Below are 26,615 nucleotides of genomic sequence, written 5' to 3'. Positions count from 1 at the left end.
GCACTGCAGACTCATGTGATGGTTCTGGCTCTTTGGAGTCACTTGTCATTCCACTCGTATGTTAGGGTCAGCTTGTGTATTGCTTCCTAAAGGCCCCGAGAGGGTAACAGGCAGGAAGGCCGAGGGTCTCCAGACAGAGGGAATAGGCTGCAATTGTCGGACATTTTTTTCTCTCTCTCCTAAGTAGCTGGAGGAAGCAAACTAGTGTTACATTTTTTCCCCTTCTCCATACAAATTTAAAATGAGGTTTCTCTGAAAAGTCTGTGTTGCTATGACGACTCCTGGCTCCACCTGAACTTAACTTTTCTCAAACCTTGAGCTAAGCAATGCATTTTTTCGTAAGGAAATGTTTGTCTTAAGCTATATTAATATACTATATATTTCCGCTAGGCTCTGTCTTCAGGTCGGTTCCCCCTAAAGGCTCAGAACCGGCTTGACAAACCATTATGTCTTACTCATACCTTGTTCTCCTAATCTATGTTAATGAAATGATATATTTGCCTGGAAATCTGCCTTTCTTCAAGATTCATGTCAATCATTTTATGGCCCAGGATGACTCACCTGCTGCCAATGTTATCTCAATGCATGTTGCAGGTGAGGGGCGTGGTGCAATTCTCTGAGACATTGCCTTTCTTTCCTTAGCAGACTGCTAGTGGCTAAAGACCAGCAGGGGGTACTCTTACTGCCCCTGTCTGAAGTCTATGTCAGCAGCTTTCTCTATCTCTTTTATACTTTAATAAAACGTTATGACACAAAAGCTCTGAGTGATCAAGTCATATTGGATCTTCGTTTCAGATTTTAGATGCATTCCATGGTATTGCCATTTTAAGTCTTTCCATTGCTATGGGATATCTGTACATATATTCAGGATATTTTTTCAGCAATCATGTATAATTTCTGGTGTGCTTGTCTTGTGATCCTCGTTATATCCATGCCAAAGTATTTTATTAATGTTGACATTATTGAAAGGTAATTGTTTTTTTAAAATTCCTTTTCAGATTATTATTTGCTAGTGTATATAGATAAAACTGTGTAATCATTCATTTTTATCAGTTTGGACAGCTTGATAGTTGTCTTTACTTTCTTTACTTTCTCATACTTTAAGATAATCCTGGCTCATATGTGTACTGCCTCACCCCTAATCTCAGTCATTTATTCAAAGAACTTCTGTCCTTTTATTTTTGTTAACATTGAATTATTTTTGATTATGCTGGGTTTTTGTTGCTAGATGTCTAGTTGTAGTGAGCAGAGGCTGCCCTGTAGTTGCCGTGCCATGGCTTCTCATTGCAGCAGTTTCTTTGGTTGTAGAACTTGGGCTCTGGAGCATGCAAGTACTTCAATAGTTGTACAGGAACTTAGTTGCCCTTGAGCATGTGGGATCTTCTAGCACCAGGGAATGAACCCGTGTTCCCTGCATTGGTAGGCAGATTCTTTACCACTGGACCACCAGGGACATTTCCTGTTCCCTTTCATTAGAGAATGATATGCAAAACATACATGTAGGAGCTAAATATGCTCAGCTGACAATACTCGGAAATATATACATGTATTCCAGCTTACCTTTGAACATATTCAGTTAAAGGTAATTTGTGATGATGTCTCCATGGATCTTGGAAGCTTTCCTTTTGTTTCTCTGTAACTTCCCATTCCAATGGTCAGATACCTGGTTTCCACCACTTGTCATGTATAGAATTCAGTGCTTGTCCCATGTGGTTACTGTAAAAACTGTCAGACTGTCTTCCAAAGTGGGCTGTGCATGCTTGCCACCAGTATCTTGAGTATGTTTCTGTAGGATAGTTTACTATCAGTATACCCTCCATGGCCAGGTGTCTATTTCAATCTTTACCAATTATGAATGGGCTTGTTTACTCTAGTGTTCTTGGACAATTTGAGTACAGATTCTTTGTCAGATATGCATGTTTAGGGAAAACAATTGTATTTATTTTTGGCTGTGTTGGGTCTTCGTGTGTGGGCTTTTCGCTAGTTTGGGTGAGCGTGGGCCATAAGTAGTGGTGTGCGGGCTTCTCGCTGGAGTGGCTCCTCTTGTTGTGGGGCACAGGCTCACGGGCTTCAGTGGTTGCAGTATGTGAGCTTGGCATTGTGTCTTCCAGGATCTAGAGCACAGGCTTGGCAGTTGTGGCACACGGGCTCCATAGCATGTGGGATCTTCCCATAGCAGGGATCACATTTGCCTCTCCAGCACTGACAAGCAGATTCTTTACCATGGAGCCACCAGGGAAGCCCTCAGGCATATTTTTGATTCTAGTTTTCCACACATGTACCTCGTGAGAAAGGCTAGGATCAAGAGGCCTGGCCACTGGGAGTCCTCAGCCACAGTTCTGGCTGTGTCATCCAAAGCTCTGGGGCCTTTGGCGAGTGCCTCAGCTTCCCTGGGACTGTTTCCTCCCCTCAGAAATGCCCTGCTGTGGACTGTAGCCCACCAAGCTCCTCTGTCTCTGGGATTTCTGAGGCCAGAATACTGGAGGGGGTGCCATTGCCTTCTCTACAAGGTAGCATTTGGAAGATATTTTCTCCTGGATTGTGGTTTTGATGAAGGAAGGGGGATCCCTTCCAGGTCTTGAGAGTGGATTCTTATCTGACACTTTGAAATGAATTGTCTGAGGAGAGGAGTACCATCCAAGTGAGAGACTTCATTGGGAAGGGCTGTCGGGCCAGAGTGCAGGAGGGTGAGAGAAACAGAGAGAACTGCTCTGCCACGTGGCTCACTGTCTCAGGGTTTATGGTCATTGGGTTAGTTTCTGGTTTGTCTCTTGCCAGTCATTCTGAATTGGGATCCTTCCTGGGGGCACACACATCACTCCGCTGAGATGGATTCCAGCGAGGAGGATCCTGGGAAGTTGGTAGGACCTCTGGACTGCAGTCTCCCATCTCTTTTTGACCTCTCCAGAATCCTGGTTGGTGGTAGCTTGTTAGTTCCTTGTTCCTTACCAGGACCTCCTGTTGTAAGTGACTCCTGCAAGTGTTTTCTCTTCTCTGTTGCCTGGCAAGGGTGGGTGGTCAGTGGTTCATTTAACAGTTTGTCTTTTGGTTCTCTCGAATAAGGTCCTTCAGAGAGTAAATGTATAAAATTGCAAAAGTCAATGTTTTAAATAATTTCTATTCCTAATTTGGTAAGTTGGCCTTTTTGATGTGTGTTAGAACTCATCACCAGACCAAAGGTCATGTAGATCTTTTGTTGCTTTCTCAAATTGTATAGTTTATTAAATTGAATTACAGTGTTAGTTGAAAAGTTTGTGTTTCTGTTTATTTCATCTTTTTTAACAGTTATTTATTTTTAGTTGATTAATCATTGCTTTACAATATTGGTTTGATTTGTCATACATCCACATGAATGAACCATAGGTGTACGTGTATCCCCTCACTCTTGAATATCCCTCCCACATTCCATCCATCCCCACCTGTCTAAGTTATTAGAGAGCCCCAGTTTGAGTTCCTGAATCATACAGCAAATCCCCACTGTTTGTCTGTTTACAAATGTTGGTGTACATGCATCCATGCTGCTCTCTCCATTCATCTCACCCTCTCCCTCTTGTTCCCCACCCTTGTCCGTAAGTCTGTTCTCTATGTCTGCATCTCTGGTGCTGCTATGTGAACAGATTCATCAGAGCCATGCTTCTCGATTCCATGTTTTTCTCTTTCTGACTGACTTCCCTGTTTAATACACTCTAGGTTCATCCCCTTCATTAGAACTGACTAAAATGTGTTCCTTTTTATGGCTGCATTCCATACAGGCTCTGATTGTTCCTTAGCCATGTTTTGAGGAGGGTCATGGAGCTATTCTGCTCCATTTCAGTTTGGGCTCCCAGTCTGAGTGTTCACAGCAGAGCTGCTTCTGGGTGAGCCCTCTGAGGGCTGTGAGCACAGGGCTGCCCGCTCTTCTCTGGCGGCCCACAGGGGGCTCCAAAACCCCCTCTGACCCGCGGACACAGGAAGCTTTTCCTTCAGACTGGGCTCGGTGACCAGCTGGCGGGAGCTTTGTCTCTTCAGGGCCATCAGGGCTCAGGCTGCTGGGTAATGGGGCTGCCTCCCAGCTGAGAGGAGCGGGGTTGCCTCAGTGCCCGCCAGCAGGGGGCGCTGCAAGAGAGAAAAATGAGGACGAAGTAGAAGTTTCCTGTGTCCAGCTGAGCGCTGACCAAAGGTCCGTCTCAGGACTCAGCGGGGGAAAGAGCTCCATGTGCAAAATGGCAGGTTTTCAGTCCGATTTCTGTTAGAAGATCTAGAGGATGACCTTTACTGGTGTTCTTCCGAGTAGGTGGCCAGTTTTCCTGTCACTGTTTCTTAAGAAAACTGTCCTTTCCTCTTCCCTTGTTCCTGGTTTGATTTTCATGAACTGACCACACACATGTGGGTTCATTCCTGGGCTCTCTATTCTTTCCTGGAGTCCATGTGTCTGTGTTCCTGCCAGTTCCTCACTGTGCTGGTTACTACACGTCCGTGATGTAGTTTGAAGTCGGAGAGGAAGATGCCTCCAGCTGTTTTCTTCTTTCTCAGAGTCTTCTTGGCCATTTAAGGTCCTGTTCAATATTAGCAGCCTAATATTAGGGATATTTCTATTTCTGTGAAAAAGGCCATTGAATATTATTTTGTGATTGCAGTCAGTGTATTTGTTGATGGCTTTGGTTGGAATGGACATTTAAATTCCTCATTGTTCCAGTGTGTGAGCGCGGAATAGTTTTCTGTTTATTTGACTTTTCTTTGGTTTCTTTATCAGTGCTTTCTAGCTTTCTTTTTTTTTTTTTTTTAAATGAGACTTTAAACACAATATTAACTAAATTAGTTCAGACTTGTGCTGATTAAATGGCATAATATGTTAAACTTGTGGATGAACTTAATGTTCTGTTGGCTGAATTTTATGATTGGCTTAAACTTCTGAATGAACTAAATATTCTCTGAAAATTTCCGGTGTGAAATTGTTTATCCAAGATGAATTCTTATATTTTCTGTTAAGAACATTGATTTTTAGAAAATGCATATTTTCCAATCATAAGTATTCATTGAAAATCAAACTTAAATTTCTTTTTTTAATTAATCCAGATGTATTTTCTTTTTATGTAGTCTTTATAACCTTACTAGTTAATGTATTTCATTAAGAATGTTTGTATTTTCCATTATAAAACAGCCAAATTACTTCCTCCCACATTTGAAAACTTTGATATTAAATAATTTTTTCAAGTTTTACCTAAGTTTTAATTTTTTCCCATTGATTTCAGATGGCCATAAAGAATATCTGGGTCATAGCTCTTTCATATATATATATATATATATATATTTTTTTTTATTTTTTAACTTTACAATATTGCATTGGTTTTGCCATATATCAAAATGAATCTGCCACAGGTAGTCTAGCTTTCTGACTACTGGTCTTTTATGTCCTTGATTAAGTTTGTTGCTAGATGTTTTATTCTTTTGGATGCAATTGTAAGTGGGATTTTCTTAATTTTTGTTTCTGATTGTTATTAGTGTATAGAAATGCAAGTGATTTTTGTTTATTGATTGGGATTGTAAGTTGTAGTATTTTATAGGATTGTAAATTGATCAGAAATTATTCAACTTTACTGAATGTAGTCTAACAACTTTTTGTGAAGTTATGGGGAAAATTTTATTTGTAAAATCTGTTTCACGTGCAATAGGTCATCCAGAGGACCCAAGGCATGGTGTTTACTAATAGACTTCCCACAGTACTTCTTCATTCCATGTGGACTCCTTCAAGGGCAGTGATCATCACAGCTTCCCTTGAACTTCGTCTGGGTAAGTCTTGACCTCTATAGGAAAGTTTCATGCCTGTCTAATCTGATTTTCTTTTATGGTATTGACTTGTTTGTTTTGAGACATAATTTACTTTCTGGTAATTTAAAATGTACAGAAAACACCTAGCAATGGGAAAAAGTGCTTGCATTTGCCATATCATCTAAAATACTCTATGTGTTTTAAACAAAATGGGTGCATTCTCCTGCAAAACCTGCACATAATCTTCAAAATCAGGAAATCATATGGTTTCTACAGTATAATGTAACTCACAGCCCCACTTCCATTTCAGCAATTGTTAAATTGTATGCATATATCTTTTCTTCCCATCCTTTTTTTTTTTTTTTTAAAGAGTGTTACTGAGATTTTCAGTGGTTTGGACAAACTTGATGGATTTAAAGAAACACGTGTACCCCATTGTTCATTGCAGCACTGTTTATAATAGCCAGGACATGGAAGCAACTTAGATGTCCATCAGCAGATGAGTGGATAAGAAAGTTGTGGTACATATACACAATGGATTATTACTCAGCCATTAAAAATAATTCATTTGAATCAGTTCTAATGAGGTGGATGAAACTGGAGCCTATTATACAGAGTGGAGTAAGCCAGAAAGAAAAACACCAATACACTATACTAATGCATATATATGGAACTTAGAAAGATGGTAACAATAACCCTGTATAGGAGACAGCAAAAGAGACACTGATGTATAAAACAGTCTTTTGGACTCTGTTGGAGAGGGAGAGGGTGGGATGATTTGGGAGAATGGCACTGAAACTTGTATAATATCATACATGAAATGAGTCACCAGTCCAGGTTTGATGCACGATACTGGATGCTTGGGGCTGGTGCACTGGGACAACCCAGAGGGATGGTATGGGCAGGGAGGAGGGAGGAGGGCTCAGGATGGGGAACACATGTATACCTGTGGCAGATTCATTTTGATATATGGCAAAACCAATACAATATTGTAAAGTTAAAAAATAAAATAAAATTTAAAAAAAAAGAAGGGGAAAAAATAAATAAAGCAGACATGGTGAATATGGGATCTGCGTGGTCTTTTCTATATGGATAGTTTTCACTGAAGATGGTTTTAATGCTTATTCATGTTTATTCTTGATACTCGGGGTTCTATTCGAATCGGTGCAGGGGCATCAGGCCTTATCTCAAGTGGATGGGGAACCAGTGTCTTTGGCATTGTGGAATGACCCACTAGGGTTCCTGTCGAGTTTCAGTGTGAGACCAGCCTCCTCTTGAGGTGCAACGGGAACATCGGGATTCCTTTCCAGACAAAGCAGGGGAATTGACCCTCATCCCCAGACGAGGCGGGGCAAAGGGGCTCAGATTGAGGTGTTCTGGGAAACTGGGTGTTCCTCTCGAGTGAGGACGGGTATGTCGGGTAACTTCTGGAGTTGCCTAAAGGGTGTTGAGTACTGTTTCAAGTTTTAAGAGGGAATGTGGGGTTTCTCTTGAGATGCTGCAGAGGGAAAGGGCCTCATCTTGCATTGAGGGGAGAATCCCATGGTTTTCCTTGAGGCTTGGCGTGAAGTTTGGGGTTCCTCTCGAGTTGCAACGTGGACTTCAGAGTCCTGCTCGTATTGCCTCAGGGAAGTCAGGTCTCATTTCGAGTTGTGATGGGCACCTCGGGATTCATCACAAGTCACTGCAGGGGAAATAGGCCTCATCTAGACTTGTGTCTAGAAACTCCGTGTTCCTCTCCAGTGGCAACAGGGATCTCGGGGTTGCATTCAAGGTTCATCTAGGGAGTCAGGTCTTGTCTTGAGTTGAAGCAAAGTGCTCTGCTCTCCTCTCCAGTTGCGACGGGTATCTCCTGGAGCCCTTTGAGTGGGCTAAAAGGACTCAAGCCTCCTATGGAGTTTTGAGAGGGAATTCAGGACTGCTCTCTAGGCCCTGCAGGAAAAGAAGGGCCTCATCTGGCGATGACGGGGGAATCTCCTGGTTTTTCTCGAGTTGTGGCGGGAAGTCAGATTTTTCTCGAGTTATGACGGGGAACTCAGGGAGCCTCTCGTGTTGCTCCAGGAAGTCCAGTCTCAATTCCAGTTGCGAGGGGGAGCTCGGGATTGCTCTCAAGTCACTGCAGGGGAATCGGGCTTCAATTTGCTTTGAAGTGGGAATCTCGAGGTCTTTCTCGAGTTGTGGCAGGAAACTTTGGGTTCCCTCCAGTTGCGACGGTGACCTCAGGGAGCTTCTCATGGTGCCTATGGGAAGTCAGCAATCCTTTTGAGTTGTGAGGGGCCTCTCTGGATTCCTTGGGGATCAGTGCAATGGAAGAGGGCCCCATCTCCAGTTGAGGCGGGAACCTCAGAGTTCCTCTCCTGTTCTGACGTGGATCTCGGGATGTGTCTGCAGTTTCAAACAGGGAGTCAGGTCTCGATTTGTGTTGAGGCATTGAACTCTGCTTTCCTCTCGAGCTGTAAAAGAGGTTTCAGGCCTCCAGTCGAGTTGAATTAGGGACCTGGGGCTTTTCTCGAATTTGCAACCAGGGTATCAGTCCTCCCTTCATGTTGCGAGTTGATTCTCGAGGTTCCATTCGAATCTGTGCAATGGAATCAGACCTTATCTCGAGTGGATGGGGATATCCGTGTCTCTCAAATTGTGGCAAGAACCCCGGGTTCCTCTCCTTTATCAAGTTGAGACCGGCCTCCTCTTCAGGGGCGACGGGGATGTTGCATACCTTTCCAGACGAAGCAGGGGAATCGACCCTCATCTCGACTTGAGGAGGGGAAAACAGGGCTCCTCTTGAGTTGTGGCGAGAAACTCATCATTCCTTTCTAGTGGGGACGGGTACATCAGGAAGCTTCTAGGGTTTCATAAAGGGTGTCAAGTTCCCTTCTGAGTTCCAAGAGGGAACATGGGATTTCTTGGGAAACGCTGCAGTGTAAAAGGGCCTCATCTCACATTGAGGGGAGAACTTTGTGTTTTTTTGTGGAGTTGTGGCAGGAAGCTTAGGGTTCCTCTCGAGTTGCCTGGGCACCTGGGGGACCCGCTCGGGTTTCCTCAGGGAAGTCAGATCTGCTTTCAAGTTGCGAGGGGCACCTCGGGATTCCTCTCGTATCACTGCAGGGATTTATAGAACCTCATCTCAAGTTGAGGCGTGAGCCTCAGGCTTCCTCTCCATTTCTTACATTGATCTCACAGTTTCTGTTTATTTTGAACAGGGGAGGCAGGCCTCGTCTTGTGTTGAGGCATGGAACTTGGCTAGCCTCTTGAGTTGTGAATGGGATGTCAGGCCTCATGACGAGTTGGATTTGGAACTTGCAGCTTTTTCTGGAGGATGCAAGCAGGGTGGCAGTGCCCCTTCGTGTTGTGACTCGATATTCGTGGTTCCATTTGAATCGGTGCAGGGGCATCAGGCCTTATCTCGAGTGGATGGGGAAATCAGTGACTTTGGCATTGTGGCACGACCCACGAGGGTTCCTTTCCAGTTTCAATGTGAGACCGGCCTCCTCTTGAGGTGCAATGGGAATGTTGGGATTCCTTTTCAGACAAAGCAGGGGAATCAACCCTCATCTCGAGATGAGGAGGGGCAAAGGGCCTCAGATTGAGGTGTGCCAGGAAACACGGTGTTCCTTTCAAGTGTGGACGGTTATGTCGGGGAACTTCTTGAGTTGCATAAAGGGTGTGGAGTACTTTTTTGACTTTCAAGAGGTAAGGTGGGATTTCTCATGAGACGCTGCAGTGGGAAAGGGCCTCATCTCATGTTGCGGGGAGAATCCCATGGTTTTCCTCGAGGTTTGGCAGGAAATTTTGTGTTCCTCTCAAGTTGTGACGTGAACCTCAGGGTCCCGCTTGTATTGCCTCAGGGAAGTCAGGTCTGATTTCGAGTTGTGATGGGCATCTCGGGATTTCTCGCAAGTCACTGCAGGAGAAATAGGCCTTATCCAGACTTGTGTCCAGAAAGTCCGTGTTCCTCTCCAGTGGCGACAGGGATCTCAGGGTTGCATTCCAGGTTCACCTGGGGAGTCAGGTCTCATCTTGAGTTGAAGCAAAGAACTCTGCTCTCCTCTCGAGTTGCAACAAGTATCTCCTTGAGCCCTTTCAGTGACCTAAAGGGAGTCAAGCCTCCTATGGAGTTTTGAGAGGGAATTCAGGACTGCTTTCTAGGCCCTGCAGGTAAACAAGGGCCTCATCTGGCGATGACGGGGGAATCTCCTGGTTTTTCTCGAGTTGCGGCGGGAAGTTTGGGGTTTCTCTCAAGTTAAGACAGGGAACTCAAGGAGCCTTTCGTGTTGCCCCAGGGAAGTCCAGTCTCCATTCCAGTTGTGAGGGGGAGCGCAGGATTGCTCTCGAGGCACGGCAGGGGAATAGGGCTTCAATTCGTGTTGAAGGGGGAATCTCTAGGTCTTTCTCGAGTTGCAGCAGAAAAATTTGGGTTCCCTCGAGTTGTGACGGTGACCTCAGGGACCTTCTCATGGTGCCTGTGGGAAGTCAGCAATCCTTTCGAGTTGTGAGGGGCCTCTCGGGATTCTTCTGTGGTGGTGCAATTGAACAGGGCCTCATATGCAGTTGAGGCAGTAAGCACAGGGTTCTTCTCCTGTTCTGACGTGGATCTAGGGGTGTGTCTGCAGTTTCAAACAGGGAGTCAGGTCTTGACTTGTGTTGAGGCATGGAACTCTGCTTTCCTCTCGAGCTGTAAAAGAGGTTTCAGGCCTCCAGTCGAGATGAATTGGGGACGTGGGGATTTTCTCAAATTTGCAACCAGGGTATCAGTCCTCCCTTCGTGTTGTGAGTTGATTCTCGGGGTTCCATTCAAATAAGTGCAAGGGAATCAGGCCTTATCTCTAGTGGATTGGTAAATCCATATCTTTAGAATTGTGGCAAGACCCCCAGGTTCCTCTCCAGTTTCAAGTTGAAACTGGCCTCCACTTGAGGTGCAACAGGGACTTTGGCATTCCTTTCCAGATGAAGCAGGGGAATCGACCCTCATATCAAGTTGAAGAGTTGAAACTGGGGCTCTTCTTGAGTTGTGGTGGAAAACTCGGTGTTCCTATCAAGTGGAGACGGGTATGTCGGGGAACTTCTTGAGTTGCCTAAAGGGTGTCAAGTACCCTTTCAAGGCTCAAGAGGAAACGTGGGATTTCTCTCGAGACACTGCAGTGGAAAGGGTCTTCATCTCACGTTTGGGGGAGAATCTCCTGGGGTTTCTCGAGTTGTGGCAGGAAACTTGGGGTTCCTCTCGAGTTGCAACCAGGACCTCAAACCTGTTCGTGTTGCGAGGGGCCTCTTGGGATTCCTTTCCAGTCAGTGCAGGGGCATAGGGCCTCATCTCAAGTTGAGGCCAGAACCTCAGGGTTCCTCTCCAGTTCTGACTTGGATCTCGGGGTTCCTATGGAGTTTCAACAGGAAAGTCAGGCCTCATCTCGTGTGGAGACATGGAACTCCGCTTCCCTCTCGAGGTTTCAAAAAGGTCTCAGGCTTCCTGTTGAATGGACATAGGGGTCTGGGGCTTTTTCTTGAGTTGCCACGGGGCTGCCACACCTCCCTTCATGTTTTGAGTCGATCCTCAGGGTTCCAGTCAAGTCCATGCAGGGGAATCAGGCTTACCTGTAGTGCCTGAGGAAATTGGTGTCTTTTCGAATTGAGGCATGACTCCTGGGGATGCGCTCGAGTTTCAAGATGAAACCAGCCTCCTCTTGAGGGGCAACGGCAACGTCGGGATTCCTTTCCTGACGAAGCAGGGGAATGGACCCTCATCTCGAGTTGAGGAGGGGGAAAGCAGGGCTCTTCTTGAGTTGTGGCATGAAACTCAGTGTTCCTCTTGAGTGGGGACAGGTATTTCAGGAACCTTCCTGAGTTCCATCAATGGTGTCAAGTATCCTTTCATGTTTCAAGAGGGAATGTGGGGTTTCTCTTGAGACACTGCTCTGGAAAAGGGCCTCATCTCGCGTTGAGGGGAGAATCTCATGGGTTTCTTGAGTTTCGGCAGGACACTTGGAGTTCCTCTCGAGTTTAGACAGGGACCTCAGGGACCCGCTTGTGTTGCCTCAGGAAAGTGAAGTGTCCAATCGAGTTGTGAGGGGCCTCTTGGGATTCCTCTCCAGTCGGTGCAGGGGCATAAGGCCTCATCTCGAGTTGAGGCTGGAACCTCAGGGTTCCTCTTCAGTTCTGACATGGATCTCTGGGTTCCTATGGAGTTTCAACAGGGGAGTCAGGCCTCGTCTCGTGTGGAGACATGGAACTCAGCTTCTTTCTCGAGGTGTAAAAGAAGTGTCAGGTTTCCTGTCAAGTGGACACAGGGTTCTGGGGCTCTTTCTTGAGGTGCCACAGGGCTGACACCCCTCCCTTCGTGTTTTGAGTCAATCCTCGGGGTTCCAGTCAAGTCCGTGCAGGGAAGTCAGGCTTATCTGGAGTGGATGCAGAAATTGGGATCTTTACAAATTGAGGCACGACTTCTGGGGATGTGCTCGAGTTTCAAGGGGAGACCAGAGTCCTCCTGAGGGCCGATGGCAACGTCAGCATTCCTTTCCAGATGAAGCAGGGGAATCGACCCTCATCTCGATTAAAGGAGGGGGGAAACAGGGCTCTTCTTGAGTTGTGGTGTGAAACTCGGTGTTCCTCTTGAGTGGGGACGGGAATCTTGGTGGCCTTCCTGAGTTGCATCAAGGGTGCCAAGTACCCTTTCGTGTTTCAAGAGGGAACGTGGGGTTTCTCTCGAGACACTGCTCTGGAAAAGGGCCTCATCTCGTGTTTTAGGGAGAATCTCATGGTTGTTCACAGGTTGCGGTGGGAAGCGTGGTGTTCCTCTCGAGTTGCAACGGGTATCTCAGAGACCTGCTCGGGTTGCCTCAGAGAAGTCAGGTCTCTTTTTCAGTGCGAGGGGCCCATCAGGATTCCTCTCGAGTTGCTGCCCGTGAATAGGGCCATGTCTAGAGTTCAGTCGGGAAACTCAGTGTTCCTCTCTGGCGGCAACCGGGATCTCCGGCTTCCTATCAAGGTTGTACTAGGGAGTCAGGCCTCGTCTGGTGTTGTGGCATGGAACTCTGCATTCCTCTCGAGTTGTCAAAGGGGTGTCAGGCCTCTGGTTAAGTTCAGTTGGGGAATTTGGGCTTTATCAAAAGGATAGGCAGGGGCAACAGGCCTCCCATCATTTTGTGAGGGGATACTCAGTGTTTCATTGGAGCCAGTGCAGGGAAATCAGGACTTATCTGGAGCGGAGGGGGAACTCGGTGTCCTTATTCCTTGCAGTAGTATCTGCGAGGTTCCACTTGAGATTCCATTTGTGACACAGGCCTCCTCTTGTGGTGCGAGGGGAAGGTGGGAATCCTCTTGAGTTGAAGCAGGGAATGGGCCCTCATCTCCAGATGAGGTGGGATACACAGGGTTCTAGTCGAGTTGTGGCGGGAAACTCGGCTTTCATCTCGAGTTGTGATGGAGATCTCTGGGCCCCCTTGAGTTACCTAAAGTGAGTCAAGCTTTCTCTCGAGTTTTGAGAGGGAACCTGGGATTGCTCTCGAGGTGCTGCAGAAGAAAAGGGCCGCATCTCGTGTTGATGGGGGCACCTCCTGGTTTGTCTCGAGCTGTGGCTGGAGGCTTGAGATTCCTCTCCAGGTACCACTGGGAACTCAGGGAGCCTCTTGTGTTGCCTCAGGGAAGTCAAGTCTCCATTTGAGTTGCGAGGGCGAGCGCGGGAGTGCTCTGGAGTCACGGCAGGGGGATCAGGACTCAATTTGCATAGAAGGGGGAATCTCAAGGTGTTTCTCGACTTGCGGCAGGAAGTGTGGGTTTCCTCGAGTTGCCACAGGGACCTGAGGGAGCCTCTCATATTGTCTCTGGTAATTCAGGAATCCTTTTGAGTTGTGACGGGCCTCTCGGGGTTCCTCTCAAGTTGGTGCAGGTGACTAGGGCCTCATCTCGAGTTGAGGCGGGAAACTCAGGGTTCCTTTCCAGCTCTGACAGGGATCTCGGGGTCCCTATGGAGATTGCCCTGGAGAGTCAGATGTTGTTTCGTGTTGGGCCATGGAACTCTGCTTCCCTCTCGAGATGGAAAAGGGGTGTCAGGCCTCCTGTCGAGTTGAGGTAGGGATCAGGGGCTATTTCTAGAGGTGCCACAGGCTCTCAGTTCTCTCTTCGTGTTGTGAGTTGATCTTCGGGGTGACATTCGAGTCGTTGCAGGGGAATGAGGCCTTATCTTGAGTTGATGGGGACATCGGGGTTTTTTCGAGCGGTGGCACAACCCCTGGAGTTAATCTCGTGTTTCAAGGTGAGACCGGCCTCCTCTTGAGGTGTGAGAGGAACATCGGGATTCCTTTGCAGATGAAGCAGGGGATTGGACCCTCATCTCGAGATGAGGAGGGGAAACCGGGGCCCTTCTTGAGTTGCAGTGGGAAACTCGGTGTTTCTCTTGAGTGGAGACGGATATGTCGGGGAACTTCTTGAGTTGCCTAAAGTGTGTCAAGTACCCTTTCGAGGCTCTAGATGGAAGGTGGGATTTCTCTCAAGTCACTGCAGCGGAGAGGGGCCTTATCTCGCATTGAGGGGAGAATCTCCTGGGGTTTCTCGAGTCATGGCAGGAAACTTGGGGTTTGTTTCGAATTGCAACACGGACCTCAAAACCACTCGTGTTGCCTCAGGTAAGTCAAGTCTCCATTCGAGTTGTGAGGGTCCTCTCGGGATTCCTCTCCAGTCGGTGCCGGGGCATACGGCCTCATCTCGAGTTGAGGCCAGAACCTCAAGTTTCCTCTTCAGTTCTGACATGGATCTCAGGGTTCCTATGGAGTTTCAACAGGAGAGTCAGGCCTCGTCTTGTGTAGAGACATGGAAATCAGCTTCCCTCTTGAGGTGTAAAAGAGGTGTCAGTCTTCCTGTCGATTGGACATAGGGGTCTGGGGCATTTTCTTGAGGTGCCACAGGGCTGTCACCCCTCCCTTCATGTCTTGAGTCAATCCTCGAGGTTCCAGTCAAGTCCGTGGAGGGGAATCAGGCTTATCTAGAGTGGATGGGGAAATCAGGATCTTTTCAAATTGAGGCACGACTCCTGGGGACGCGCTCGAGTTTCAAGGGGAGACCAGACTCCTCCTGAGGGCCGATGGCAACATCAGGATTCCTTTCCCGAGGAAGCAGGGGAATCGACCCTCATCTCGATTAGAGGAGGGGGAAAACGGGGCTCTTCTTGAGTTGTGGCATGAAACTCAGCGTTCCTCTCTAGTAGGGACGGGTATCTCGGGGACCTTCCTGAGTTGCATCAAGGGTGTCAAGTAGTCTTTCGCATTTCAAGAGCAGTGTCTCGAGACACTGCTCTGGAAAAGGGCCTCATCTAGCATTGAGGGGAGAATCTTGTGGTTGTTCATAGGTTGCGACGGGAAGTGACCCAGGAGATTCAAACCCAGGAGAAACAAACCCAGGAGATTCTCCCCATTCTGCAGCTTCTGTGGTGTCTTTTCCTGGGCATTTTTCTGGCCACCTAGCACACATTTTGTACACATGCTCATGCACACATGCACACACACACACACAGGCTTTGTTCTTTTTCCGAGCCCAGGAAACTCTCACTTCAAGTCAACATGTGAAGCCCTGCAGTTTTAAAACCTGGAAAAATCTGATTCCCAGCAATTTCCCCATTTTCTAAATCAGATCCAGATTGTAGCTAGTCTAGGCCGTGGGGGATGAAGAACAGAAGTCACACCTCCTGAGCTCTGGCCTGGATGGGCAACTCATACAGACATGGCCTGTATGCATTTGGCAGATCAAGCCTGGGGAAAATGTTCTCACTGAATTTTGCAGAAGATGCTGTGGTTAGGGAAATGGGAGGCCATGCCCACAGTCACAGGTCTGGAGCTGAGGCTTTTTCTGTGTTTGGGGTCAGAGAGCCTGCAAACTCCAGGAGCAAGAGTGTGGGTGGCTGCCAATCCTTTTCCTCTTGTCTCGTGACAGAGTGTCAAGGAGGAGGAAAAGGCACCCCCTAAGAAGTACACCTGATGCTGGGAGGGATTGGGGGCAGGAGGAGAAGGGGATGACAGAGGATGAGATGGCTGGATGGTATCACTGACTCAATGGACTCCGGGAGTTGGTGATGGACAGGGAGGCCTGGCATGCTGCGATTCATGGGGTCACAAAGAGTCGGACTGAGCAACTGAGCTGAACTGAAGAAGTACGCCATCAAACCGCCCAGGGACCTGACCAACAGGTTTGAACAGGAACAGGAGATGAAGAAGCAGGAGGCGATCAAGGCTGAGGAGGAGAATCGGTGGAAGCAGGAGGCATGCCTCTTGGTGGGTCCACCATCCTCAGCCCTCAAGCCATGAACTCAGCCCCAGAGAAGGGGCTGCTAGGAATGGGGAAACAGACACAGGCCACGAAGGGATGTGTTTATGGGCCCCCATGTTCAAATGCTGTCCTCCCTCTTCCAAAAACCCCACCTCCAGCCGGCCAGGTGGGAATCCCAGTGGTGGTCAGCCAGATGCTAATACTACAGAGCTGTGCTGCCTGGGCCAATTCATTGTGTACTGTGCAGTTCTGAGGTCCTCCTTATTCCAGACCAGGAGCTCACTGAAGATATACCTGCGTACACTCTACATCCATTCTCCATCAACCTTCCCACTACCCTCCCACCATCCTCCCATCCACCTCCCACCACTCTCCACCAACCTCCCACCACCCTCTGACCATCTTCCTACGACCCTCCCACCACCCGCCAACCAACCTCCCACCACCCTTCCATCACCCTGCCACCACCCTCCCACTGCCCTCCCACCATCCTCCCAGCACCCTCCCAGCACCCTCCCACCATCCTCCCACCACCCTCCCACCATCCTCCCACCACCCTCCCACGACTCTCCCACCACCCTCTGACACCTGGGGATGCACTCAAGTTTCAAGGTGAGACTGGCCTCTTCTCGAGGGGCAACGGCAACATCAGGATGATTTTACCTACGAAGCAGAGGAATCGCCACTCATCTCGAGTTGAGGAGGGGAAAACAGGGCTCTTCTTGAGTTGTGGCAGGAAACTCGGCATTCCTCTCGAGTGGGGACGTGTATCTCGGGAAGCTTCTGGGGTTTCATAAAGGGTATCAAGTTCCCTTTCCAGTTCCAAGAGGGAACGTGGGGTTTCTTGGGAAACGCTGCAGCCTAAAAGGGCCTCATCTTGTGTGGAGGGGAGAATTTCGTGGTTTTTTGTGGAGTTGTGGTGGGAAGCTTAGGGTTCCTCTCGAGTTGCATGGGGACCTGGGGGACCCGCTGGTGTTTTCTCAGGGAAGTCAGATCTGCTTTCGAGTTGCAAGGGGCACCTCAGGATTCCTCTAGCAGTGCTGCTGGGATGAATAGGGCCTCATCTTGAGTTTGATGGGAACCTCCGTGTTCCTCTCCATTTCTGACATTGATCTCAAGGTTTCTGTGGAGTCTGAACAGGGGAGGCGGGTCTCCTTTTCTGTTGAGGCATTGAAGTCGTTTTGCCTCTTGAGTTGTGAATGAGGTGTCAGGCCTCTTGCTGAGTTGGATTTGGAACCTGAGTCTTTTTCTGGAGGATGCAACTGGGGTGTCAGTGGCCCTTCGTGTTCTGACTTGATATTCGGGGTTCCATTCGAATTGGTGCAGGGTCATCAGGCCTTATCTCGAGTGGATTTGGGATTGTGGCATGACCCATGAGGGTTCCACTCGAGTTTCACTGTGAGACCGGCCTCTTCTTGAGGGGCGATGGGAACGTCGGGATTCCTTTCCAGAGAAAGCAGGGGAATCGACCCTCATCTCGAGATAAGGAGGAGCAAAGGGGCTCAGATTGAGGTGTGCTGGGAAACTCGGCATTCCTCTTGATTGGGGACGGATATCTCGGGGACCTTCCTGGGTTACATCAAGGGTGTCAAGTACCCTTTCATGTTTCCAGAGGGAATGTGGCATTTCTCTCTATACACTGCTCTGGAACAGGGCCTCATCTCGCGTTGAGAGGAGAATCTCGTGGTTTTTCTCAAGTTGTGGTGGGAAGCTTGGGGTTCCTCTAGATTTGCGATGGGGACCTCCGGGACCTGCTCGTGTTGCCTCAGAGAAGTCAGGTCTCTTTTGGAGTTGCGAGGGGCACTTCGGGATTTCTCTCGAGTCACTGTCAGCGAATAGGGCTGTGTCTAGAGTTCAGTCGGTCAACTCAGTGTTCCTCTCCAGCGGGGACAGGGATCTCGGGCTTCCCATCAGTGTTCAACTAGGGAGTCAGGTCTCCTCTGGTTGAGGCATGGAACTCTGCATTCCTCTCAAGTTGTCTAAGGGGTGTCAGGCCTCAGGTCGAGTTCAGGCATTGAATTTGGGCTTTTTCAAGAGGATCAGCACAGGAGACAGGTCTCCCATCCTTTTGTGATGGGATACTCGGTGTTCCATTGGAGCCAGTGCAGGGGAATCAGGACTTATCTGGAGTGGAGGGGGAACTCAGCATCCTTTTTCCTTGCAGCAGGATCCGTGGGTTTCCACTCGACATTTAATTGGTGACACAGGCCTCTTCTTGTGGTGCGAGGGGAAGTTGGGATTCCTCTTGAGTTGAAGCAGGGAATGGGCCCTCATCTCCAGATGAGGTGGGATACACGGGGTTCTAGTCGAGTTGTGGTGGGAAACTCGTCTTTCATCTTGACTTGTGACGGGGATCTCTTGGCCCCTTTGAACTGCATGAAGGGAGTCAAGCCTCCTCTCGAGTTTTGAGAGGGAACTCAGGAATGCTCTCGAGGCGCTGCAGGAGAAAAGGGCCTCATCTCATGTTGTTGGGGGCATCTAGTGGTTTGTCTCAAGTTGTGGCGGGAGGCTTGGGATTCCTCTCCAGGTACCATGGGGAACTCAGGGAGCCTCTCGTGTTGTCTCAGCAAAGTCAAGTCTCCATTCAAGTTGTGAGGGTAAGCACGGGATTGCTCTGGAGTCATGGCAGGGGGATCAGGCCTCACTTTGGATCACTTCCTCTTCTAAATAGTTTATGTATGTGGTTAGTCAGTCGTGTCCAATTCTTTGTGACCTCATGAACAGTAGCACACCAGGCTCCTCTGTCCATGGGATTCTCCAGGCAAGAATACTGAGCGGGTTTCCTTCTGGCAATACTGGAGCCATTTCCTTGTCTAAAGTAAGTTATGTCAAGTCTGGAATATAATCTTCCAAACATCGCACTGAGGTTGATGCTTCCATTGTCTCCATTTTATGGATGGAGAAACTGAAATACAGAAAGGTTAAGTGATTTGCTCCAGGACACACAGCTCAGAACTCATGGAACTGTGACACAGGCCCAGGCATTCTGGCTCCTGTGTAGCTACTGCCTCTCACACTAGTTTCTGAAGCATCTGGTTGTCACCAACAGCAGTGTTAGCTCTCGTAACCATTGGAAGATCTGTGGTCATTTGCATATGTGGATATTTAAAGTAATGGCCGATGTGGAGCCTGGATTAAAAAAAAAAAATTGTTTAGCATAAGGTAGTTTTCTGTCTTTCCCCATTTGAATAGTTTATAAATTTGTTTATAAACTATTTTATAGTTTATAGTTTTCTGTCTTTCCCCATTTGAATAGTTTATAAAATAGTTTATAAATTTGTGTGTTTACTTGAGAAAATCTGATTTAAAGCATGGATGATGTTGTGTTTGAGTGCTAGTGGAGAGGTCAGTAACCTGCAGAGGGCAGACAGGAAATATTTTCACTTTGTGGACTGTAAGGTGTCTGTTGTAACAACTCATCTCTGCTGTATGGCAGGAAAGCAGCTGTTAACAATATGCAGACAAAAGAGACAAAAACCAATGATGGTGGATTTACTAGGTTATTAGTAGTTAAAACAGTTGTTTTTTTCTTTTTTCTTTTTTTTTTTTAGTTGCAAGAAGCACAGGATCAACTTACAGAGGCTGTGAGATGTGCTGAGAAAACACGGGATCACGTCCAAAAGTACGATTTAAAGCAGCATAGAAAATAAATATAAGCAGATAAACGGTATAATATGAGAATAGATCAATAGTGATAATAAGCACATTATCGTGAAGCTGTGTAACATTTCAGCTTTGAGCTGTTTTGAGATGCATAATTCCCCCATTATTTCCATATTTTGCACATTATCCACAAGTGAAAAGTGAAAGTTTTAATCGCTCAGTCATGTCTGAATCTTCGCAACCCATGGACTCTAGCCATCCAGGCTCCTTTGTCCATGAAATTCTCCAGGCAAGAAACCTGGAGTGGGTTGCCATTCCCTTCTCCAGGGGATCTTCCTGATTCAGGGATCGAACCTGGGTCTCCTGCATTGTCAGCAGATTCTTTACCATCTGAGCCACCAGGGAAGGCGATTAGTCACAAATAGAAAAACAGTACAGTGGCCAAATCATCTACTTTTCAAAATTCTAAGAACCTATGTCATTGAACCTGCAGATGTTTGTTCAAAAACAGTGTGATATTTAAAAAATCTATGTGTGAAGGAATGCTGTGACAATCCAAAGGTTAAAACTATGCCTTCCAAGACAGAGGGTGTGGGTTTGATCCCTGGTTGGGGAGCTGGGCCCCACGTGCCTCACAGCCAAAAAACAAAAACATAAAACAGCGGCATTATTACAGTCAATTCAATAAAGACTTTAAAATGGTCTACATCAAAGAAAATCTTAAAAAATGTGAGAATAATTATTTTAAAATCTGCATTTTAGGCTTGAAATTGAAAACGTCAAGCTACAAACTACAGTCAAAAAGCAAGTGGGCAAAATTGAAGAGCTTCGGAAAAAAACTGTTAAGTACAAGATCGGTAAGTCAACCTCTTAATTTCTGTCATACTGAGAAAGAATTTTAATTTTTTTACTAGTAATATATAAGAATATTTTGGACAATATGAAAAGTCTCATTGATTAGCTTATTGCATTTTTATTGATACTGCTTGCTACTAGTACTGTGATTCCTCTATAGAAGAAATCAACTGAATTCATAAAATTAATGATTTTTATAGTAAGATTTTAATTAAAAAATTGTGACAGTCCAAAAGCAATATTTTTTATAGACCACATTTTGTTTATTCATTCATCTGTCAATGATATTCCACCTTCTGACTACTGTTAATAATGCTGCTTTGAACATTGGTACACAAAGATCTATTTGAGTCCAGAAATTTAAGTAATGATTTGATTGAAAATTTTGAGTTTCTTTTGTAATACAGATCTTTCTGTGAGATTTCTGAGAATGAATCATTTTAAGTATTGTAGTTTGTTCTCTTCATTAAGAATGAACACTATGTTTGTATAGAACCATTTTTCTGAACGACTGTATTTTTCATTTGTTGGATTTTTTTTTAAGAGATGGGGGTTGCATGGGAATTTTTCAAAGATTATTTTAGTAAGGTGTGACTTAACAAAACCTGGAATATCTTGAACCATTGATGAAAATGATTTTAGAGCATCTCTAGAAAGTAAAATGTAAATATAGGCAGTGTTTAAAAAAAACTTTCATTAACATTTAGTATTTTATGTGTAAAACTCTCTATTTTTAACAAATAAATGTTGGCAATTTAAATTCCAGAAAAATGATGAAATGAAAAATCATTTTAAGTTGTCTTAGGAAAAGGCATCAATTTTGAAATCTGTTATTGGCATCAATCAAGTTTAAAAACTGTATTTACTATAAATTCATATTAACTTGGGAACTCATGAGAAATAATATATTTAAGAAAGAATAAGTCTCTCTAGGTGTTTAAAAATAATTTTCTTACATAGTTTTTTTCTAAGTTTGAGGATGAAAAGGAACAATTAAAGAAATACATTGAATTAAAACAATCTCTGGAAAATAACTTGGACCAAGAAAAGAAGAAAAACAGTGAGTTCAAAAAAGAGATTACTGGGTAAGATTTTAATATTTCTGATAATCTAAACTATTAAAAGTATAATTTTATTTTATTTAAAACCTTAGACACAAATTCATTTTTAAATGTATTTTCATAATTAAACACATTGTCTTATTTCAAAGCTTACTGTGGAAAGTCAGCACAATCTGAAATGTTTTTGAGTGCAGCAGTGTTATACTTAACTGTAATGATTTCTAAAACAGTAACAACTGTGCCTCTGCATATAGTAATGTCACTCTCTTCCTCATCATCTATGCTTAATGTTTACTTCTGCAAAGTATCTTTGTTCTTTTTGGTAATCCTGCCTTCTTTTAATTGTGTTCCTTCCCTTCATCATTCAAGTGATTTATTATCTAAAAACCTACCTGTGTTATTGTTGAACAACATTAAAAAGTATCTTGATTTGGCTTATATTTTCTTTTTGCCCCAAAATTCTAGTTATAAAATGTACATACAAAAATCTATGTGTAACTTAAAGAATAATAAAATTAGTGACCATGTTTTGATCAGTAAGATAAAAAACTGCTCCTGTTTTTTTGCTGAGTGCAGTTAACCCTCATCATCTACAGATTCAGCCAACCCAAGATCAAAAGTATTCCGGGAAAAAAAATTGAGACAGTTCCAGAAGGCAAAACTTGGATTGGTCTCAAGCTGGCAACTATTTCCATAGTGTTTACACTGTGTTTATAACCATTTGCACAGTGTTTACATTGTATTAGATAATGTAAGTGATCTAGGGATGACTGAAAGTATAGGGAAGATGTGCTTAGGGAAACTTGAGCATTCGTGGATTTTGTATCCAAGGAGTGTTGGGGGATTTTTGAACCAGTCCTCTGTGGATGCCAAGGAATGATTATACAAAGAGTTCTTCTCTGATTCTCATTAATATTTTTTTTCTCTTTTAATTTTCTCTACATTGCTTTGCATTTTGTTAACAATGTGCTGGGCAAGATTTCTACATCTCTTAAAACAGTCTTGAAGAGACTGGTACCCTCTCTCTCTCTTCTGATTTCCTTTCTTCTAAAACTCTCAGCCTGGGTTATTTCCCACTTAACTCAGGCTCAAAAGATTTTTTTTTTCTTTTTCTTTTTTTTTTCAATTTTGAGTCCGAATCTTGTTGCTTTTTTGTATCTACTTCCTTTTCTTTTTGTAGAGGCTGTGGTCAGTAGGAACAAATGCGTCTTGTGTCTTTTCAAAAAACATTCATATATAATATCTCTTCATCTTTAGCTTGAATACTGATATCTGGTTTATAATTAATATTTAATACTAAATTAATATTTCATACTAGTATGCTAAAATTGACATTAACTTATTTATAAGAACTCATATATTACATATATCACACACAGTATATTTAAATGTGATAAAATTTTTCTTCATACTATTTATCTGATTAGAATTTAGTTATGCTTTCAAGGAATACTAAATTTGAACAATAAGAAAAGATTATAATTTATAGATTTGTTTGTTTTATCTGATAGAACATATATCTGTTTAATTATTAAATATCTGCTCTTAAAGAACTTACTCATTCTATACATTTCTACAGATTTAAGCAACTCTTAAAAATCACAAGAAGAAAGTTAAATGAATATGAAAATGGAGAGCTTAGTTTCCATGGAGATTTAAAAACCAGTCAAACTGAAATGGATATTCAACTTAATATGCTAAAACATAAGATAATTTTTAATCAGTTTTAGAACCACAAAATCACTTAATTTGGGGAAATATAAATCATTCCATGCTTCGAGCAGTGAACAGATTTGTCTATTAATTTTTTAGGTTGGACACCAGTAAAAAAGACTGCTTTTCCCTATATCATTTTGAGATAAAAAGGGCACACTCTTTTTTTTTCTTCTTCTTCTTTTGTTTTTTTTCCTTCTTTTTTTAATTTTATTTTATTTTTAAACTTTACAATATTGTATTAGTTTTGCCAAATATCAAAATGAATCACTCTGGACTCTCTCTGTCTTGAACCCTGGCTGGTGATCTGAAGCTGAGCAGCACAGCATTAATGACCCCAAAGCATACGTTGTTTTTGGTGACAGGTTTGTTGAAATCTAATGAACATACCATGCAGTTTATTCATTTAAACTGTATACTTCAGTAACTTTATATGTGTTTAAAGAATTATACAGGATGTTAGAACATTTTCATCACCCTCCAAAGAAATCACTGTGCCAGTTTTCCTTTCCTGATCTTCCCAGCCTGAGGGAACCATGACTCCACTCCCTGACTGTGTAGATGTCCCTTTTCTGGACATTTCGTGTCAGTGGAATCACACAATATGGGATCTTTTGTGACTGCCTTCTTTCATTTAGCATAATATTTTCAAGTTACATCTAACATGTATCAGTATTTCCTTGTTTTTATTGCTCAATAATATTCTATTGTACGGACGTACCATATTTTATTTATCCATTCATCATCTGATGGACCTTTGGGGTTGTTTCTACTTTTTGGCCAATGTCAGTAATGTTGCTGTGAACATTTATGTCTAAGTTTTGGTGTGAACATATTTTTTCATTTATTTTGGGAAAACAGTTATGAGTAGAATTGTTGTATTACACAGCAACTCTGTTTAACCTTTTGAGGACCTGCCATACTGTTTTCCAGCATGGCTGCATCATTTTATATTTTTATCCAAAGTATGTAAAACGCTCCCATTTCTATACATTCCTGTCAACACTAGTCATTACCTGTCTCTGTGAGTATAGCCATCCTAGCAAGTATGAAGTGGCATCTCGGGGTGGTTTATTTCTCTCTCTCAGGAGAGGACAATGAAGATTAAGTTCTAGATTAGTAAGTACTCAAAGCTACCCATATCTTTTAGAATTTTAGTAAATTGAGATGAGGTCAAAGTCTGATTTTGATAATTAAACTATATCTAGTTATTGCTTATAGTTCAAATCATATGTCTTATTGCTTACTAGTCTTCATTGCTTTCAAACTTGAGCAGAAATTCTAAGGAGTCACACCTGCTTATGTGTAAGAAATTGTAATTGAAGGGAACCCTGAAAAAACTTCTTCTTGAATAGTTCTTAACTCTTCCTTCTAGTTATATGCTTCTCATCAACATTGTCATTAAAAAATCTCACCTTTTATTATATTCCAGTTTATAGGAGATCAGTTTCTACCTGCATTTAAGTTATGTTTCTTTATTTTCTCTTTTTCAAAAGTCCATTTTTCTGTTTTTTTTTCCTAATCAGCTCTAAGTTTAGTGGTTTCAATAAACAACATTGGTTTCGTTCAAAATCTACACTTAGGAAAAGGTGGCCAGGATGGCTGGCTTCTCGTCCCCTTGGCTTCAAGTGGGGCAGCTCAAGGGCTGGGGGCTGGAATCAGGTGAAGGTGTGTTCATTCCCATGTCTGATAGTTTGTGTCTTTGGTTGGCTGGACTTTGATGAAGGCAGACAAGTGAAACACCTACCCTGAGCACCTAGGCTCTCTTTGCAGCCTGGGCTTACTCACAACATGGAGCCTGGTTCCCAGGTTAAGAGCCAGGCAGAAGCCCTGCTGCCTTGTCTAACCTCACTTTGCAGTTCACACAGCATCACTTTCATCATCTTCTGTTCAATAGGAGCAAGTCACTTATACTTGGCCTATATTCTACCATTTTTTACAGAATAAAGTTTTTAAAACTAATGGGTACATTTAAAAACTATCACACTTACTCACTGGCCACAATTTTTTACATTCCTTCCAATGAAAAATACCCTTTTCCCTACCCGTTCCCTCACGAGTCTCAGTTGTTAACAGTGTCAGGTCCAGGCTCAAGTAGAGGTCTTACCATCTTCATCAGGTACAGGTGTCACATGCAGATGAGGTTTCTGGGTGTGATTTCTAGAGTGTGACCCTGTGAGCACAACCCTCTCAGTACTAAGACATGAGAACTAAAGGGACAAGTTATCCGCCACCCACACCCCCACCATTCTGCTGAATAACTAGCCTCTCCCATTAAGAAATGGGAAATGGGAGGCACCGTAGTCCATAGCAGCTCTGAGGTCCAGTTTGGTGCTGCCAGCCCTTTGATGAGTGCCGGGAGCCAGCGTGAGGACCTCCGCCCATGGCAAAGGTCATGAGGAAGGAGGCTTGACATATGAAAAGGCGGGATCGAGCCTCAGGAGTTCCCCTGGAAATTCTCGAGCATCTACCCCCAAAACCAGAGCCTGCCTACTTTACTACTTTGTGCTCTCACCTACACCTCTGACTTTACTGGGGGCTGTCCCCCACCACCTCTTTTGGAGAAGTAGTTAACTTAGAGTGCCAGTTAATAATAATTCCGGGGCATGACAGGAGTGTTTTTACCTACAAACTCCTCTGAAGGTTCTCTAGCCTTCCTGACAGGCTTGTCCAGCCACATGTGATTGCTCACAGCCTCCCAACCGTGAGAGGCATGAGATGCTTTAAACCTTCTAAAAACAGGTTCTTTAGAGAAGTTAGAAAACTATTAGTACAAGTATAGTGGGCTGTTTAGAAATTGTATTGGTGAAGGGTTTTTCATTTGTTGAGCCAATGTTTACTGCTAAGTCTCCACATCCCCTGCCCTTATACACATTAATAAATATATAGAAGAAATAAGTATTAACCTTTGATATTAATCATGTTAGACCTTAGGCTAAGCAAATTATTTCCTTAATTAAAACCCACTACACCCTCACCCTATAGGAATGTAACTTTATCTGGTACCTTTGGAAGGTGGCATCTGTTTTAAAAATAATCACCCCTGGGGAAATAAGTGTTCTGGTTGACTGACCACTGTCACAAGGAGAGGGTCATAAATTGTCAGCAGGCCCCCTGGCCAAAAGATGATGTAACAACCCTAACACCTCTGTATACATTTGTATGAAGCACCTGACTTAAGTCAGGACTGCTGATCCCACGTGACTTTTGTATAACATCTCAGTGTATAAAAACAGACCCTGGAAAAATAAAAAATGGGATCAGTTCCTTGAAAGACTGGTCTCCCCATGTCGTTCTTTCTCTCACCTTCTGGCTGAATCCCCATCTGGAACGTGGAGGCTCGTCAAGCCTACTAATTATGCCTGGGCTTCTAAGATCTGACCGGGTAGG

The 26,615-nt window shown here is 44.4% G+C and overlaps 1 pseudogene; it reads left to right on the top strand.

Moving 5' to 3' along the window:
- Window positions 1-26,615, top strand: part of LOC129636492 (coiled-coil domain-containing protein 3-like) — a 43,674-nt pseudogene that overhangs the window by 14,438 nt on the left and 2,621 nt on the right.

The sequence above is a fragment of the Bubalus kerabau genome, chromosome 22 (assembly GCF_029407905.1).
Source record: "Bubalus kerabau isolate K-KA32 ecotype Philippines breed swamp buffalo chromosome 22, PCC_UOA_SB_1v2, whole genome shotgun sequence".
Classification (NCBI taxonomy): Eukaryota; Metazoa; Chordata; class Mammalia; order Artiodactyla; family Bovidae; genus Bubalus; species Bubalus kerabau.
Note: the sequence above shows the minus strand (reverse complement) of the source record. Positions and strands in the feature narration are given on the sequence as shown.